Genomic DNA, 12807 nt, shown 5'->3' on the forward strand with positions numbered 1-12807 from the left:
CAGAACAGAATAGAGTCCATAAACAGACCCATACATTTATATGGAACCCTGATAATATAATACAGTTGAATTGCATATTTATGGATAATTTAAAATGGTCCTCAGCTAATCATCTATACGGAAAACAATTAGCTCTCTCTCTTACACCATGGACAAATATAATTTTCATGTGGACTAAAAATAAATATGAAAAACAAAACTTTAAAAATTAAAAAAGAAAATGAAGGACCATCCTATGTCCTTAAGCTATTGAGGAATTTAAAAGAACAATCTAACAAAAGGGACAAACCATAAAGAAAAGATTGGTAAACATAATATAATAAAACAAAATAAATACTGTATTCATCAAAACTCATCATCAAAAGTATGAAAAAACACATGAAATGAGAAATACCCAATTTGGTGCTTATCCCTGGGGTAGGGGAAGGTTGGTGATCATAAATGCCCAGGGGTTTGCCATACTGTGTTAGTTATGTTTTATTTTTTAAAGTAAGTAGGGCATATAGATGTTTTCTTTATACCTATTTTATTACATATTTATTTATACATATTAAATATTAAATTATAAATAAACATCTATATCTCAAAAGTAAACGGGCCCTCAACCTTAGCATGTACTCTGACTGGGAATCCACTTGTGACCCCCTCGGTGAAACGGACGATGGTTTAACCACTGAACATAGCCATCAAGTACTAACTACCCTTTTAGTAACAAGTAAGTTTGTTCTGGATCAGCTCCTTTATGGCTCACACTCCCCCTCTGGTGGTAAGTCCCTGAAACTGCAGATTATTTCCTGTTCCATCTTTGTTGCTGTGAGGAGCTAAACTACTGCAGACTTCCAGCTCCACCCTGTGCTCTGTGTAAACTTTCCACTCAGAGGGACCTGCTATTCTCAGAGTAAAATGATACATATATCACACACAACAAATCATTTAATAGGTCCCTTCCTCCTGGGAAACTGAACAATCAAAGTGGCTTTGCCTGGTTAGTGTACTAAGTGAGAATGTGGGATGGGGGAAATTGCAATACAGTCTAAGTTTATTTTGGACAATGATCATTTAAGAGAAGAGTATTTGGAGAAATATTTGAAAGAACATGTAGAACATTGTGCACTTATATGCTATTAGCATTAAAATTAGTCTGACATTAATCAATTACTTTGCTGGAGTTCTTAACGTAATTTTTTTTCTGACTTTTAAGCCTGCTCTTCTGTCTCATTTTCCCTCTGTGATAATAGACAACAGATGCCCATCACTATTTGCATATTGTCCTTTCACATGCTGATATTGTTTACTAAATTTTTCTATTCCTGGCATCTTTGAGAGTTCTTATTAAGTATATTAATCATAGGATGTGTTTCTAGTGCTTTTATCTCATTCACTCATTGCACTTAACTCTTAGCTATGTCAACTTTTTAATCAAGTAAAGGCTAGATACTCAGCCATTTATTACACTAAGATATTCTTAATTTCTGTTTCTTTTCTAAACAAAGTATCACAATATAGCACTCCATGTATTTTAAAACTTAAACTCTGCCGGGCCAGTGTGGCTCAGTGGCTGAAGATTGACCTATGAACCAGAAGGTCATAGTTTGATTCCCGGTCAGGATACATGCCTGGGTTGTGGGCTCAATCCCCAGTAGGGTGCATGCAGGAGGCAGCCTATCAATGATTCTCTTTCATCATTGATATTGCTCTCTCTTCCTCTCCTTTCCACTCTGAAATCAATAAAAATATATTTAAAAACAACAAAAAAACCCCTTAAACCCTATTATCCTAAACTCAATTTGGAGTGTAAATATTATACATGTAAGGACACTTAATCCCAGAAGAAATTGATCTGTCCCAGATGTCTGGTTTGCTGCTCACCGGTAATCTTCCTGTCAGCCAAAGTAAGCCTTTTATCAGTTCAGAATCCGTTCACAGTTTTTTCATTCCGAAGCCCTTAAGAGGAAAATACTGGGCTGATAATAAAACAAACAAACAAAAACAAAAACAAAAAAACCCCATTGTGGTAGCTTTTCTCCCTTTGTGAAAACAGGTGACATTATATACGTCTTAAGCATATACATACCGAGAATTTGACATTTGAAATGTGATGTGAAAAAAACAACAACTCAGGTCTGAGTTAACAGGGGGAAATTGAGAGGGAAATACTCAATGTGTTACCAGGAGTCTGAGGGTCGTGCAAGTAAGATTGAACGTCAGGGAAAGGGCTGTGGAACAGGGAGACTTCCAATATCTACATTATGTAATATTTAAACAGTTGATCTATAAGTATTCAGGGTACTTTTGACATATTTTACTTTTTAATCATTGTAAGAAAGGAATAAAAATGATATTCCGAGGTCCAGGTGCCTTCCCTGTTATGTGGGAGGAGCTCTATGGGGACCCTCAGAGGATGTGACCTCGGGTGGACCCATTAGCTGGACTCCATTAGAGGCTCCTCCCCCCGGCCCCTTGGAACGCGCTTTCTGCTGGCCTTCCCTGTGCTAGGAGTTTCCTCAAGGACATGCAGCCTAGAGAGAGTAAGGCATTGCTGAGAACATCTGGATGGCATGTGCAACTGAACCTAGTTAGGCCCCTATAAATTGTTAAGATTCTGGTGGGCAGATACTGAGATCTAGTCTTATTGCATCCCAAGACAAGCCTTGTAAGTATCCCTGCTTTTGACCTCTATGTAGGGTGGTGTGGCCTGTAGGTTAGGTGCATGTGGACACTGGTTATGAAGACGCCCCGCCTACGCTAGCTGATCCAATGCACTTGTTTGAGAAGCTATGCCTATCACACTACAGCAAAGAAGGGAAATGAACCTCTGATGCAGTGGGCTGGCCTCTTACAGCAAGAAAAGGGAAATGTGACCCGAGCTCCCCCTCTATCGCCATCAAATAGTCTCTCTAATTTTGGCTTAGCTGACTTCTCATCCTCCAGTCTCAGTGTTTGTTTTTTAAAAAATATATTTTATTGATTTTTTTACAGAGAGGAAGGGAGAGGGATAGAAGTTAGAAACATCGATGAGAGAGAAACATCGATCAGCTGCCTCCTGCACACCCCCTACTGGGGGTGTGCCCGCCACCAAGATACATGCCCTTGACCGGAATCGAACCTGGGACCCTTGAGTCTGCAGGCCGACGCTCTATCCACTGAGCCAAACCGGTTAGGGCCTCCAGTCTCAGTTTCAATGCTTCTCTCTCTCAGAAGACTGGTCAGTTCTTCCTCCCTCCCAGTCTAAATCAGGTCTATAGACTGTTCCCCATCCCAGTACTTACTGCTTTCATAGTACTGCCGGCGGTCTGAATATGGATGCTCATTTGACTCTCACAGATTGTGAGCTTCCTGAAGGCAGAGCCTACATCTGTTTCATTTCCCACTGTATTCCTCACCCAGCACTATGCCTGGCACATCGCGGTGCTCAATGCTGTGTTGCGTAAATGGAGAGTAGCTGTGTCTGTGAGACTGTTGAGTACTCATGAGTGTAATTCCATATTTCACCACCCTGAGTGCCTCTTTTGAAACGCTCATCTGAATCTTTTTTGCAATTATGTCATTATGCTTTCTAAGAGAGAAACGTACTGCCTGTCTCTAGCAGTGATGTACGCTTCATGGGAGGTGTACATCAAAGGCTTCCCCAAGAATCTAAAAGAAGACATCGGGACAGAAGGCATTGTGCCGAGATAATACCTACAATAGATATTTGCTGACAGGCTCATGTTTTTAAACAGTCCCTTTCATCTTATTGTTTCCCTGCTCAAGAATGTACAATGCCTTTATTTTGGGCAATTATACTGTCACTAGAGGCCTAGTGCATGGATTTGTGCACTGGTGGGGTCCCTTGGCTTGGCCTGCGGGGATCAGGTTGAAACCTACTCACTGACATCCCCTAAGGCAGTGTTCGGCAAACTCATTAGTCAACAGAGCCAAATATCAACAGTACAACGATTGAAATTTCTTTTGAGAGCCAAATTTTTAAAATTTAAACTATATAGGTAGGTACATTGTTATTAACTTAATTAGGGTACTCCTAAGGCTTAGGAAGAGCCACACTCAAGGGGCCAAAGAGCCGCATGTGGCTCGCGAGCTGCAGCTTGCCGACCATGGCCCTAAGGGGTCCCGGATTTTGAGAGGGTGGTTATTGGGTGACTCACCCCAGAATCAGACTCCCTCCTCTTTGGTTCCAGGTGGGTCACCTGAGAACTGCCTCTGCCAAGTGACCACAGCTTGGCAGTTCCTGCGTTGAGCATCTGCCCCCTGGTGGTCAGTGCACGTCATAGCTACTGGCTGGTTGCTGATCAGCTGGTCGCTTAGGCTTTTATATATATAGATAAGATTGCAAAGTGGTTGACTGTGTAAACTTTCCAGCTAATTCATTTCTTCCTTTTAGTAAGTGAGGGTTTGAGGCACTGAGAGGTCCAGGGCTTATCTAAATCCGGAGCTCAGTGGTGGAGCACCTCATCTTTGCTTGCTCTCTAAGTTGTTCATACTCTGATACTGCTCTTCTGCCTAATCTTAGTTTTCAACATGCCCCCTGTGAACTGGCCAGTCTGATTTCTCAAGTGCAATATTGACTCCCACAGGCATGTTACCGATCATGGTTAGGTTTTTGTTTTTTCTGCGACAACTTCCTGTCTGGCTTTCTTTACAACCGTTCCTTGTGGTCATTATCAACTTCTGGAAGTGGAGGTCTGGCCATGTCCCTTCCTTGCTGGAAAGCACAGACATTGTCTAATGTCCAGAGTACTTAACCCAGTGGTTCTCAACCTGTGGGTCGCGACCCCTTTGGTGGTCGAACGACCCTTTCACAGGGGTCGCCTAAGACCATCCTGCATATCAGATATTTACATTACGATTCATAACAGTAGCAGCATTACAGTTATGAACTAGCAACGAAAATAATTTTATGCTTGGGTCACAACATGAGGAACTGTATTTAAAGGGCCAGAAGGTTGAGAAACACTGATAACCAGATATATTCGTTCTGCATGAGGTCATCTTACAAGTTTTCTCTTTTTATTTTCTTATTCCCTTTAAACACTTTTTACTCTAGCCAAGTTAAAACGGTACTCTGTGTGTCATGCATGCCCTGAGTCACATTCTAAAAGATGTATTCTCTCTTAAAAAAATATTTTTTAATTGATCTCAGAGAGGAAGGGAGAAGGAGTGAGAGACAGAAACATCAATGATTAAAGAGAATCATTGATTGGCTGCCTGTTGCATGCCCTACCCTGGGCATCGAGCTCACAATCTGAGCATGTGCCCTGACCAGGAATTGAACTGTGACCTCCTGGTTCACAAATCGATGCTCAACCACTGAGCTACACTGGCCAGGCTATGTATCCCCTTCCTCAGTGATTCCCTAAAGTCAGAAATACCTGGCCAGCCCCACTCTATCTATTCTTCAATATCTTTTTCATGCCCAAATCCCACTCCTTCACAATGGTCAGTTCATTTAGGAGTTTTGGAGAGTTGATCCTTTAGCATATTGGCTTTTTGGTAAACTAGTTTCTTTTCTCTTATTCTCCATCAAGCCTGAATTTATCATCTGTATATCCAGATATAGTTTCTCTAATCTGATTTATTATTGCATTTTCTCTGTTGTCTTATGTTTCCTATGAGGATGTAAACTCATTTAAGGATCAGTATTTAATTCATATTTCTAGCTCTTCCCATTGAGTGTCCTCCAGTACCTTGTAGATAGCTGATACTCAACAAATACTTATTGAATAGAGCTGCTGAATGGGTAATGGGTGCTCAAATAGTTTGTCAAATATTTCTTGGGCATATGCTTGAAGAGTACACCACTTGTTTAGTGACATAGAAAAGAATCCAGGGAGGCAAAGCTGTTTGACGTTTACCTTGCCTTGTATGACACTGTATGTCTTATTGGGGTTGGATCTTAGGAGTTCTGTTTCTTTAGGACTGAGAAATAGTCTCATCAACAGTGTTTCTCTTCTGTGCTGGGACTGTTGCACCTCTACCCATCTGTGTTCTGCCTAACCCAGGGGTGGGGACCGTCCAGCCTTTGAACTCATTTGGTCTGGCCCTGCCAAGGCAGAAGGGGTGAGTTAATTAAATGTTTGGCCAATATAGCAGGCTAATTTTTAAAAATATACTTTTTATTGATTTCAGAGAGGAAGAGAGAGGGAGAGAGAGAGAGAAACATCAATGATGAGAGAGAATCATTGATTGGCTGCCTCCTACACACCCTGCATTGGGGATCGAGCCTATAACCTGGGCATGTGCCCTGATAAGGAATCAAACTGTGATCTCCTGGTTCATAGACTGATGCTCAACCGCTGAACCACATAGACTGGGCTAGCAGGCTAAGTTTTAAGTTGACAATTTTATATGGCCCGAAAATGATGTTATAAATATTCAAATGGCCCTTGGAAGCAAAAAAAAGTTCCTTACCCCTGGCCTATACTCACTACAAAAAGTTCATTTCTGGCTCTGGCCGGTGTGGCTCCATTTGTTGGTCACTTTCCTCTGCACCGAAAGGTTGCCAGTTTAATTCAAGGCACCATTTCTCTCTCTTTCTCCCTCTTCCTTCCTCTCTCTCATATACATATACAGTATATTTCATTTCTATGCTGTCAGTAGTTTTCTTTTTTATAGTCCTTGATGGCTACCAAAGCATTTTTTTTCCTGAGGAATTTTACAGACAGGAAAGAGAGCAGTGACATTGGGCGAGTTACTAAATCTCTCTAGTTCTGTATAATGAGGTCATGACTGCTCACAGCAACCACAATGAGTTACATCTACAGTTATTAAATGTGATAAATCAGTCTTGGAATTTCTGTGTGAGGCATTACTGTTATTTGTTTTGCTACTAGGATGGAGTCAAAAGCTTAGGATAGCTGTATGATTCTCAGGCTGACCAACAGTAGCTTTGGTGTTGTTATCCAAATGAGGCTGAATTTGGGGTGGGAGAAAGAGAGGAAAAAATGGGTAAAATCTGTGTGCCAACACTTTGCAATAGAATTGCACTTTTATTTTTGTATCTTATTTCTATTGGGACAAATCTCTTGTATGTTACCCATCGAGTAACTCACTTTATGAAATAAAATATTTAAATGACTTCCCAAATTTATCACACGTGAGTGCTTTTTCCTGTAAGGAGCTGCTAGCTGTGTAATGAGAATTGAGTTTACCTGGAAGCAGTAGTTCTCAATCTTCACTGGATATTAGAATCACCTGGAGAGCTTTTAAAAAAATCTCAATATCCATACCGTAATCTGAGCAAGTTAAATGGCACCAATTAATAGACTTTCTATTAATTCCAGTGAACAGCCAAATATTGAGCATCATTGCACTAAAAATTTACCCTGGTCAGGACATTTTTGGGTGTTTTTTCCCAGTGAAGATTCTTTTTTGGTGACGACTGCTTGTTTTAAAATTCTTTATTTCTTTGCTTCATGTATAAACAGAAATCACACCCCAGGTTTTTCAAGCAGCTTTATTAAAGTACAATTGCTATGCAAAACACTGCACTTATATAATACATAATATTTGATGAGCTTTGACGTACGCACTCACCTAAGAACCAGCACCACAATCAAAGAAACAATCATCATCTCCAGAAATTTTTCCCAGTCCCTTTGTTTTTTGGTAGTAAGAACATTTAACATGAGATTTACCCTCTTAGCATTTTTTTTTTTTTTTTTTACTGGATACAGTGAACATTAATACAGTGCATAACAAGGTGGGGCTCCCTAAGCCCCTCCCCTTCTTCAGGGGACCTGGGTGAAAACTGTGGAGGTCAGGAGATTCTGTATGTTGGGGGGTTGATTTGGGGAAAGGGCTCTCCAGCATCTGAGGAGAGTCCTTTTTCATCCTCTTGCTGGGGCTGGTGGTCCAGGGGGCTCTTACTCCTTGGAGGCCATGTGGACCACAAGGTCCACACTGTTGCTGTAGCCAAATCCATTGTCATACCAGGAAACGAGCTTGACAAAGTGGTCATTGAGGGCGATGCCAGCACCAGCATTGAAGGTGGAGGAGTGGGTGTCACTGTTAGAGTCACAGGAGACAACCTGGCCCTCAGTGTAGCCCAGGATGCACTTGAGGGGGCCCCCTGGTGCCTGCTTCACTACCTTCTTGATGTCATCGTATTTGGCAGCTTTCTCCAGGTGGCAGGTCACATCTACAGCCCACACAGTGAAGACACAGAAGGCCATGCCAATGAGCTTCCCATTCAGTTCAGGGATGACTTTGCCAACACCCTTGGCAGTGCCAGTCGAAGCAGGGAGGATGTTCTTGGAAGCCCCTCAGTGCCGGAAACCGGTCCATCCTTGCTGCTTGACACAGTCGCTGCAGGGAAGAAACATCTGCACAGCATATGTTTCAAGGGACCTGGCATATATGGCATACTGTGCTTGCTCCCCTTCTTAGTGCTATGTGTCTTAACCAAGGTCATCTCTCTGAGGAAGGTTGTTTCCCCAGGTGGGGATTTTTCCCTGGACTTAGGGATTAACAGGACTAAGAAAGGGAATAAATCAGTAAAACCCCTTAACTAAGTGCCAGGCGTGTAGTTAATCACCTTAACTACAAACAATCATGCTTAAGCTACATAATCTTTACTTAGGATAATCTCCTTCAGTTACTTCCTTGTAGCTTAACAGAACAGTAGAGTAGTGACCTTGGAATGGAGATAACAAATGCCCTAACTTTTGGAATAGAATGGATAGGATTAAAATCAAATGGTATAAATACAGATGTAACAGGAGAATAGAGGGAGAACCTGGCGAGAACCTGGCTAGAGAACCTGGCTAGGCTGCTGATCAACTGAACGCTGCCTCTGTGTCATTCCTTCTTCGCTGACTCTGTCCACACCTTTGGGAACCCCTGGACCTGCTGGAGCAGGACCCCAACACCTCAGCCATCACACGACAGCTTCCCAGAGGGGCCATCCATGGTCTTCTGGGTGGCCGTGATGGCATGGACTGTGGTCATAAATCCCTCCATGATGCCAAGGATGTCATGGATGACCTTGGCCAGGGGGCAAAGCAGTTGGTGGTGCAGGAGGCATTGCTGACAATCTTGAGGGATTTTTCATACCTGTCATGGTTCATAACCCTCACACACAAAGAAGCATTTACAGAAGGCACAGAGATGATGACCATCTTGTTCCACCCATCCAGTGAGCCCCAGTCTTATCCATAGTAGTGAGGATGCCATTTGATGTTGGTGGGATCTCACTCCTGGATGATGTAGACGGACTCTTCATTGATGACAAGCTTCCCATTCTCAGCCTTGACTGTGCCTTTGAACTTGCCATGAGTAGAATCATACTGGAACATATAGGCCATGTAGGTGAGGTCAATGGAGGGGTCATTGATGGTGATATTATCTGCTTTGCCATAGTTAAAAGCAGCTCTGGTGACTAGCAGCCAATACTTCCAAATCCATTCACTCTGACCTTCACCATCATGTCTCAGGGTCGCGGCTGGCTCTTTGCAGGAAGATGTGGCTGGCTGTCTAACAGGAGAAGCAGAGAGCAATAAAAAATTTTAAGTGCACACACAGTATTGTTAACTATAGGCAATATGTTGTACATCAGAGCTCTGAAACTTAAGCATTTGTGTAACTGAAACATTTACCCATTGAAAACAACTCCCTATTTCCCTCTTCCTCCAGTTCCTGATAATCACCATTCCATTCTCTGATTAATGATCTCTGATTAGTTTATATCTCATATAAGTGAAATCATGCAACGTTTGTCCTTTCCCACTGTCATTTTAAAATCATTTCTATTTTCAATTACAGGTGATGTACATTATTATATTAGTTTTTAGATATTACAGTGATTAGATATTATCTAACTTACTAAGTGATGATCCTGATAAATCTCACACCCTATCTCACTGTACATAGTTATTAAAATATTATTGACTATATTCCCTATGCTGTACTTTACATCCCCATGACTATTCTGTAACAGCCAGTTTGTACTTTTTATTCCCTTCACCTTTTTCATCCATCCTTCAATCCACCTCCAATCTTTTCTGACTGGCTTATTTCACTTAGCAAAATGGCCTCAAGTTTCATCCATGTTGCTGCATATGGATGAATAATATTCATATATCCTATCTAATAATAGACAAATATGGTAATTAACCATACCTCCGACATGCTTCCCATTGGCTAATCAGGGTGATATGCAAATTAACTGCCAACCGAGATGGCGGCTGGCAGCCAAGCAGCTGAAGCGAACAGGAGGCTTGCTTGCTCCAGTGATGGAGGAAGCCAAGGTTCCCCACCTGCCGCTGTTGGCCTCTGAGCTGCATTCTAAGAAACAATGTTGCAATTATAGAAGCTAAACAAACCCCAGAAATCTGCTTTCAGCCAGCTGGGCCTCAGAGCTGGAGTTGCAGCAGTGTTTCAATTATAGAAGCTAAACAAAGCCCAGATACCTGCTTTCAGCAGCCGAGGTCTCAGAGCTGGAGCTGATCCTCAGAGCTAAAGCTGGCTCTCAGTTCCAGTGACAGCCATAGAAGGTAAATAAATCCCAGAATAAAAAAAAAAAAAAAAGGAGAGGTTGGGAGCTTTAGTCACCCGCCAGCCTGAAAACGGCCCTCAGCCCCTCACCCAGACTGGCCAGGCACCCCAGTGGGGACCCCCACCCTGATCCAGGACACACTTCAGGGCAAACCAGCCGGCCCCCACCTGTGCACCAGGCCTCTATCCTATATAGTGAAAGGGTAATATGCAAACTGACCCTAACAGCAAAAAGACTAGGAATGACTGGTCACTATGATACACACTGACCACCAGGGGGCAGACGCTCAATGCAGGAGCTGCCCTCTGGTGGTCAGGGTGCTCTCACATGGGAGGAGCTCTGCTCAGCCACAAGCCAGGCTGATGGCTGCCAGTACAGCGGTGGTGGTGGGAGCCTCTCCTGCCTCCTCAGCAGCGCTAAGGATGTCCGACTGCAGTTTAGGCCTGCTCCCTGCTGGCAAGTGGACATCCCCCAAGGGCTGCCAGGCTGCCAGAGGGATGTCTGATTGCCATCTTAGGCCCAATCCCCTGGGGAGAGGGCCTAAGCCAGCAGGGGCTCTAGTGTGTATATATATATATATATATATATATATATATATATATATATATATATATATATATATCCCACTTGGATGTGGTGTATGATGCTATTTGGTTTAGTCTGTTAGTACTTTGTTGAGGATTTTTGCATCTATATTCATCATGGATATTGGCCTGGAGTTTTCTTGTGGTATCTTTGTTTAACTTTGGTATCAGGGTAATACTGGCCTCATATAATGAGTTTGACAGTGTTCCTTCCTCTTCCATTTTTGGAAGAGTTTGAGAAGTATTGGTTTATTTCTTCTTTAGATATTTACCAGTGAAGCTATCTGGTCCTTGGCTTATCTCTGATGGAAGGTTTTTGATTACTGATCCAATCTCATTGCTCATTACTGATCTGTTCACACTTTTTGTTTCCTCATATTTTTGTCTTGGTAGGTTGTATGTTTCTAGTAATTTGTGCATTCCTTCTAGGTTATCAACTTTGTTGGCATATAATTGTTGGTGGTATTCTTTTATCATCCTTTTTATTTCATGTTATCAAATGTAATATCTCCTAGGCATTATGCTGAGTGTTCCCCAATACAATTATAAAAGATCTTATCTGATTGGTATTATAATGTATGAATATATTCCTTAAGGTAGTAGGTAACATGAACCAGTGGGACTCTGGCAGTCAGAGCTTCTCAGATCCATCAGTGCTTGCTCACTACCAACCAGGGGCAAACTACAGCAAGCCCCCAAAACTTTCAAATGAGGAAACCCATTTGAAAATTTAATTATTTCCAAAAGCTCATGTTCAAATACTTGAGCCATTAATTTATAAGCCCAAGTGGGGAACAAATTATAGTGCAGGATAATCAATAGTTAAGAGCCTAAAGCTTAGTGTCCATCTACCTGGATTTGAAACCTGGTTCAACCAATTACTGGCCTCTGACTATTAATTAACTACTGTAAGAAATGGGTTTTCCAGAAGCAGACATTGAGAAGTTAGGTGAGCAGGATATTTAGGGATCAACAGATGTGACAAGAAGGGGAAGCAAGCAAGATTGGGAGAGGGAGAAATCAAATTCATGTAAGCTCCCCGCCCTCCCCCGCCCCCCCCCCACTGGGAAATTCTGGAGCATATACCTGGTCAGAGCTTTCCCCTGGTGGGACCAGGCCTTTACACCCTTCTGTGATTACTTGATATGGGCCCCCCTGAAAGGATGTGTCTTTGGGTAAGTTGGTTCTTTGCAGCTGAAGAAATCCCTGAAGTTGCTGACAGCTGGAGGAACAAATCCTTCCTTAAAGAAGGATCTTAGTGGTGCATTTTTTACCAGAGCTACCAGACACTTGCATGCCTCATTTGCTAAGTGGAAATAATAGAATTTACAGGATATTGTGATGAGTAAGTAGATTAGTATACATAAAGTACTTAGAACAGGGGTGGGGGATGAAAAGTATTCTCTTGATATTTATGACTGATGATGATAATGGTCCCAGTGCTATAGGAATTTTGAGCTCTTATGAGAGTTGGAGTTCATTTCATTAAGTTTTTTTTAAGATTTCAGCACATATCAGAATCTCTTGGAGGACTTGTTAAAATACAGATTGCTATGCTGTGCCCCCAGAGTTTCTGATTTAGTAGGTCTTGGATGGAGCTTGAGAATTTGTATTTCTAATAAGTTCCCAAGTGATGCTGATGTGGCTGGTTTTGGTGACACACTTTGAGAACCACTGGGCTAAACATTTTCTGTTTCAATTGAGGGCCACACAAGTAATGATTGGCCAATG

The 12807-nt window shown here is 42.1% G+C and overlaps 1 pseudogene; it reads right to left on the minus strand.

The window, feature by feature from the left end:
- Nucleotides 1-7862: 7862 nt before the first annotated feature.
- Nucleotides 7863-9421, minus strand: LOC132234264 (glyceraldehyde-3-phosphate dehydrogenase-like; annotated as a pseudogene).
- Nucleotides 9422-12807: the final 3386 nt, after the last annotated feature.

This window comes from Myotis daubentonii, chromosome 5, assembly GCF_963259705.1.
Source record: "Myotis daubentonii chromosome 5, mMyoDau2.1, whole genome shotgun sequence".
In the NCBI taxonomy this organism is placed as follows: Eukaryota; Metazoa; Chordata; class Mammalia; order Chiroptera; family Vespertilionidae; genus Myotis; species Myotis daubentonii.